We start from the raw sequence: 7,499 nt of genomic DNA on the forward strand, positions 1-7,499 counted from the left end.
TTTCAGTCTGACTTGCAGTAAATGTGGTATGGGTGCCACAAGACCGTGTGTGAATGCAGGACTGCACGTGCAGGTTTACAGCAGTTTGCATGCATGGCTGGGCAGATGAGGCTTGAGGTGCACACCCAGAGGTGGTGGTCCTGCCTGAGCAGGATCAGGAGCACACTGCATGTGTTGCCCAAACCCTACTCTGTTTTCCTATCCTTGTTGGTCTATCGGGCAGTGTTTTGGTCTGACAAGACCATCTTCCCTTGTTTCCCTCCACCCAAACCCTCAAAAACTTAGCAAATCATCCAAAACATTACCATGATTTGTGTGACCCACCATAACTGCCCTTTCCCGGTACTCAGTTCTGAATGACGAGCAGAGATGATGCTTAAGAGGTAAGAGCAGATGAAAGGGAGATAAAGGAATAAGGGGCTGGGGGGAAGAGAGAGGAGGGAGAGGAGGAGGAATGCAGAGGTATGTGGCTGCACGTTGTGCTGTGTTTATGCATAAACAGGCACACTTATCAATATCCAGATGCGAGCATGTGTGCGAGGTAATATCTCCTGAAACAATAGGTACTGCTCAACTCGGGGAGCGCTGCTGGAGCCTCCCCATCAGATGCTGCCATGTTATCAGGTTGCAGCAGGCGTTCCCATCTAATCGGGGATCTGAGCCCCTGGGCCCCACCCAGGGCTCTCAGAGCTTCTCCTCCAGCCTTCAGCCTGCTTTGCCTCTCAGAGGAGGGAGGGCAAGAGGGGAGAAAAGGGGCCAAGCACCTCCGGAGGTGATACCAGGCATGTCTGGCCGCCCAGCTTCACAGCTTGGCAGGCATGTGGGCACCGGTGTTGCCCTGCACTTTGGCGGGGACAGCAGTGGGGTGACCCTGAGGACCCTGCCAGCTCTCACCAGGAGGAGAGAGCCCAGCCAGAGCCACAGTAAAGCACCCACTTTGTTCAGAGCAGGGCAGATAATGTCAGAGGGGATCACACTGACCATTTCACCCCCTCTACCCTATGCTGTGGGAGGCAAAGAAGCCTGGGGCCTTTTTCTTTTTTATTTTCTTCTGTGTTTTTGAGGAAGGCTCCAAGAGCAAAAGAAGCTTCGAAAACCTTCTTCCCCCCACCTCTCCCTCGCACCGCAACGCAATGACCACTAATCTTACGTGGCTCATAACTGCAAATAGCTCTGGAACTAATTAATTTGACAGTGCAGCGGCTGCCTGCCTTTTCCACCAAAATCAATTAAGGGAAGGCACATTTCCCCTTCTCCTCCCTCGCCTCCCCGCGCCGCGTTGCAGCGAGGCAATGGGGCAGCGAGGACCAGGTGCTGCTTTCCCAGGGCTCCCGGGGGGGGTCGAGTTGGGGAGCCGAGCGCGGGAACCCAGCGAAAGGGGATTAACGAGGTGGAGGGAGAGACGCCGCTGCCTCTTCACAACAGGAGCGGGGATGCTCCCCGGGGATGGGTGGCGGTGGGAAAGCTTGATTGCCACATGCAGCCACGCCACGCTGCGCTCCTCCCTCCCTCCATCCCAGCTCCCTGAAGACCCCCGTGAATTGTCATTCCCTGCCGATGCAGGGGGAGAATCAGCTGTCTGGGCTCTCGGAGCATTTTTGATTTGCATGGCTAATGAGTCCCTCCAGAAGGGGGTGCACAGGAGAGACAGGTGGGAATTTCGGCACTGTTTGCTTGCCAAGCGAGGGTAGAGGTGTGTGTGTTAAAAAGGAGTCAGCAAGGAATTTAAGGAGGTGAATTTTGCGTCTTGCAGGAGGTGGTAGTAGGAATCGGAGTGGGGTCCTGCGCACTTTTTAAGGCTCCTGGCCTTGGACATTTAAAAGTCTAGTGGGAGTGAAGGTGGGGAGCATGCCAGAAGGGGCTGCAGCTCCCCTCTGCTCTGGAGAGGAGGGTCGGAGCTGAGGGTAGGTGGATCACCATCATACCGCCTTCCAAAAAAATCCAGCAAGAGCAGGGACCCCCTTCTACACTTGTTCTTCTATGTCCACTTTCAGGTGGAAATGAGAGCTCGGGCTGGGGGAAATGAATTGAGTAATGGCAGGACTCTGTGAGGATGCAGCTCCCCAAAAACACCCTTTTCAGGGAGGGGGAGACAACTGTCCTCAGGACACGGTACTGAGACACCTGACCACGCTGGCTAAAACTTCCTGAGCGTTATTTCTGTAAATGCCTCCATTTGGTCCCTATCACCTCCTTCAATCTATATTGAAATGCCCTTCTATTAATAAATAACTCCATTCTCCATTACCCCATCTCCACAACTCACGTTGAAGTAACTGGGAATTTGGGTTTGGTTTTTATAGACATTAGAAATAGATTTTATCTTTATTAAGGGCTCTCTCTCCACCTCCCCAACCTTTGCTCCACTGCACTGGGCACAGCAGCGGCTGGAGAGGAGGAAGTGGATCCCTGGGCTGAGCTCAGCACAAGGAGAGGAAGGAGAACCTCTCCCTGGTTTTAGCCAGGGCAGAAGGGGTTTAAAAGGTCCAGATTCCTCCCTGTGCATTGGTGACATGTGAGTACATCTTCACAGCATGATGTAAAGCACTTGAAAAAAAAACAAGGGAGAAATTTTGAATGAAGAACACTTAAGAAATTGTGTATCTGAAAAGTTTTGCTCCCAAGGGTTTGTTTGCTTTTTCTTCGTGGGGTAGATGTCTGGCTTGGGAAATACCTACAAGGAAAGCTCCCTGAAAACAGTCATCATGCTGAGCCACTGCATGAATTTGGGGAACATTTTCTTTTTTTAAACTGTGGGTTGCTAACATTCCTTGGAAAATATTTGAGTTTTGAAGTGCATCGTTTGGTCATGATTGGGCAGGGAAGTCACAGGGCAGCATTTTTATCCCCGGGTTGGACAGCAGCACGGTTTCTGGCAGGGAAATCGGTGCATGTAAATTAGAATTGTGGTTTCCATGAACACTATCATATATGGATTGGAAGCTGATTTTCCAAGAGCGGTCGTGCCAGGAAAACTTGTGCTCTCATATAGCCACAGGCGGCAAACACAAGTGACACAAACATGGTGAGGGTGAGTTCATTTACAACTGTGACTGTTCAAAAAGTATTTCTAAAATATGCCTTCCCCGCTGTTCCTCCTCTGTCCCCCCTTCCTCCTCCCCTTCCAGCTATGCTGGAGTGAGCTGGGAGGTTTGGTATCCAGCCTGATGTGGCAGCTGGTGCTGGGCTGGCGGGGATAGGCGCCGCGGCCGGCGCGCACCTGGGCGCAGGTAAGGCTCCGGCTGGGTGGGGACTGGATTCCTTCCCAGCAGCTCTCAGCAAACAGCTCCTGCCCCGGAGCCCTGCGTTCCTCTGCCCTTATCTCCCTGTGCAAGGCAGAGCTATAAATGTTATTGGCCATGAAGTTATTCATCCCCTTCAAAGTTACGCATATGCAAAACAGGCTCTCCTGCTAGAAATGGGGACCTTCTTACCCAGTGCCAGTGTTTAAAAATATACATATTTACAACAAAATCATCTAAGAATTGCATTAACATATAGCACTGGACCTTTATAGACCTAATTATATATATTACCACAAATAAATAACTGCAGCGTTTCTTACAAGATAAATACACTCTTGTTCTAAGGATGGCTAAATTGAGGTACAAAGCAATGGCCTGGCTGGTCCGTGCAGTTGGCAGTGGAGAGAATAAGTGAGAAGTAACATACAGGAACTTGAGTCAGGGCGTAGGCCCTGCCTTCATCGCAGGCAGAAGTCAGCCCCCCTTGGTCCTTTGCCATCCCTGTCTCAGGGATGTGGCACCGGGTCCTGTCCCTTCAGCACTCTGCAGCCAGCTAGACAGGCACACAGCAGCCTCTGTACCGGCTGGACGTGGTGATGCTGCTACAAGAGCAGCACGTGGCCGTGGGGGCTGTCGGCAGAGATCAAACTTCCAAAGCTCAGCAGACCCCATTGCCACCTTCTGGGAGTTTATAAAATTCATTTTGGTTCATACCTAGTTTTGTTTTAAACCCATTCCTTTCTGCAGAATGACTCAGCTCAAGAAAGGAAAGCAGGTTTTGGTTTGGGTGTTGGGGTTTTTTTTTTTTGCTAACTAGAAGGATCCGTTGATATATAAAGGGACGGGAGATACATTACATCTCTCTGACCTTTGAAGCTGAAAGAAGCTGTTCCTCCATTTATGGCACATCTCCTATTTTATTAGCCTCATGCACAGCCTACGCTTGCCCGTATCAGCCTTCCCATTTTCCCCCTACGCCGTCTGTCGACGTCTCAGACCAAGACCTTTGTAATTCTTCAAGCCAGCTGAGCCTGGAAGCCTCTGGATGATCTGGGTGGTGGTTTCCCATCTCTCTGTCCCATCCCCTTCCCTTCTGCCCTCACAGGGCATCTCTCTGCAGAGTTTGGTGGTGCCAGGGCAAAGCAATGCAGGATGGGGCTTTTTGGGGAAGCGAATGAGAGACTCCAGCCAGCTTCTGTCCTGCATTTCAGCTTCCACGGCCCAACATCAAACATGTCGCTGCAGCCTGAGCCCCCACGGGCCTGATGGAGGAGCAAAAAGAGAGGGCTGGAGGCAGCAGATCCTAATCTTTATTAAATAAGAACAAAGCTTATGCCGGCTAATGAGAAAAACAAACCGATGAAAGATCCGGCAAGCTCCTCAGAAGGACACAAAGAAATTCTCTCTGAACAAGAGCAGGCTAAAAATATTCCTGAATATTTATTTTGCTGGCAGTGGCTTCACAGGCTCCAGATTCGAAGCTGCCTCGTTGGGGATTGGCATGGCCATTGCAGCGATTTCAGAGGGTGCTCCAAACCCTGCACGACGCCCAGAGCCACAGCACAAACAGCCCTGCAGCCAAGATGGGAGAGCACGAGCTGCCTCTGCACTCTGACGACGGCCAGTCCCTGTGTGTCTCTGCTTCTCTAAGGACAACAGGGTGTTTTACCGTCAGTCTAGGTCCAACATCCTGTTTGGAGCTGGTATGTAGGAGCCGGTGTGCAAGAGCCAGAGATTGCTGCAGGCACTTTTCTCCAGTTTCTTTCCCTTTCTCAACATGGGTCCCTGCACATGCAGTACTAAGTCTTGCACTGATGCTGCATGCTCTCTGTGTCACATCAGGGACAACAGGCAGAAAACTGGAAGCACTGGTGCTCTTATCCAGCTTGAGCCCACAGTGTTCCCCCAAAATGTCTCTACAACGCACTGGGCCTTACCAGCTCCAGGTCTCCTCCATGCAGCAAGCCACAGCCTACACAGCCGTCATTATCAGAGATATGGGCATTGCATGCAACAAAACCCAAAACCACATGAAGTTGCCCAGGTTGCACATGTAGTATGATGAACTTGAAGAGCAGATGCAGGAAAACCAGTCCAGACAGGGAGTGCAGAGTGGTCTGCAGAGATTCGGCTATCCCAGCTGTTTCATTCCTCCCATCCCTGCCACCTCCCACGGGCCCCCACAACCTCTGTCCAGCCCATTATCTCCAGGGATAGTTAGTGGAAGATGATGACAACTGCAGTGGGTCAGACTGCCTGGGAAGGAGAGGCAAGTATCTGCAGGGGCTGCTCAGAAATCACCTCCTGGCTTCACAGCTGCCCCCACCCCCTTTCCCATACAGGCTGAGCCCCAAACCTCAGCCTTAAGTGCCACTGAACTTGGCTGAAAACATTGATTCCAAGGGCAAAACCAACACTGTGCCAAGGCCTGCAGCTCCTCCTCTGCCTTCGCTGACCATGAAACCTCAGCCTCGACTCTTTTAATGTGCTGTGGCTGAACTTGCTGCCAGCAGGTCAAAGGAAACATAATTTACTTGGGCTTTGATGTATTTGATACAGTTTGGGGTGAAAAGGGAGAGGAGGACAGGAGACGGAGGGGATGAAGGGTGGTAAGGAAGGAAGGAGGTTGGCTCTTTGTATGGGAACTGGGTTAGTATGAAGATGACAGAACAATATTTTCTAGCCAAGAAAGACTTGGCCACAACCAAGAGAGTTTTGACTGGAGCTGGGGGCTCCACGTGTTCACGTTGGTGGTGGATAGGAGGCAGCCTGAACACTTGTCTGCAGGCCCCGTTTTATCTCTTTCTCCAATTAGGATATTGTCATGGACTGGGGGGGAAGGGGGTGTTTGTATTCTGTATCACCTGGGGAGTCCTTTTGCTGCTCAGGCAGGACAGGATTATCACAGTTCCCTCCCTGGCAGACAACTCTCATTGCATTTACTTCTCCTTAACACCCTTCTCATCTTAGAGCCCCTTACCAGCTGCTTGGTGGAGCCTCCCTGACCATTTTCCTGCTGGAAGGAGGCTGCAAGGCACAGAGCAGGTAAATGAGCCCATGCAGTACCACAGGTAGCTTTCCTGGGAGGAGAAACCAGAGGTACCAATTTCCCAGCCTACGCTCGGAGCATGGGGAGCTCACAAACCCTGAGGACAGGCTGAAATAAGGCGAGCCACAGCCCTTAATTCACATTGCTTCTGGCTCTGCTTCTCCACAGCAAGCTGGTCCAGATCGTCTTGCCAGCCCTGACCCCGCTAGTGTTGTGCATGTCCCATATTAGTGCAAAAAACCCCTACCCTTTATATCCTTCTAGCTCCTCTAGTAACAATTATCAGCCGTGGAGAAGTCAGGGGCCATCATGTGCCTCTTGATGTGGGTTTTTCTACAGATACCTAAGCTGTATCTTGGTTATAGGCACCTAGGGCAGGGCTGAATAAAAAGCAGGAGCCAGCGGCTTTTTGGGAAGAGCCCCTCATGATGGCAACGCTCTTGGGTCACATCCCGCACCTCGCTGGGCCAGAGCCTGATACTTTCAAACACAGGTTGCTTCCCCCTTTTGTTGCGAGAGGGAAACAGAGGAAAAGGGCAACATCTCCTGTGAGAACCTAAATATTTTGCTCTCCAGCTTTTGACTTGACTGGCTGTTGTTTACACAGGGGTGAGGAGGCTCGGGGGAAACGACACGATGTGGCTGCTGTGGTTTCAGTTCTCACTCCACCTCACTACTGAGAAACTGGACCCGTGGTTTGGTTTGTGGCTGGGGTGCAGGGGGGGGGAAGAGGAGAAAAGGTCCTTGGATCCGATCCCCGCTGGGGAGCCTCTCCCAGCCCCGCAGAGGCATTGGTAACGCCAACACAGGCTTTAGGAGGAGGAGAGGGAAGCGGCCCCCGAGGCGCCCCGCTGGGGCGGCTGCCGGCGCGGGAAGATGCGGTGCAGAGCCAGGGGTGCAAATTCGCCGCCATCTCCTCGGAGCTCGCCGCTGCTGCCGCTCATCTCACATAGATGTCACCCCTGCCTCAGGAGCGCTCTGCCGCGCCAGCCGCTCAGACGGACCCCGTGCATTACAGTAATGGAGTAACTGTATAAAAACAATGAAATCCAATCTCTTTAAACTGATTTGATGTCTGCCTGAACCACAACATTTCCTGCTAATGGCTTCCTTCATTTTGTAACGGTGATCTCCACCTGATCAGATTACAGCTGTTTTTAATTACAAAGCTAATAGAGTTTGTAGGCAGTGTCAGGCAGCCGGCG

The sequence above is a fragment of the Merops nubicus genome, unplaced genomic scaffold (genome assembly GCF_000691845.1).
Source record: "Merops nubicus isolate BGI_N331 unplaced genomic scaffold, ASM69184v1 scaffold40796, whole genome shotgun sequence".
NCBI lineage: Eukaryota > Metazoa > Chordata > Aves > Coraciiformes > Meropidae > Merops > Merops nubicus.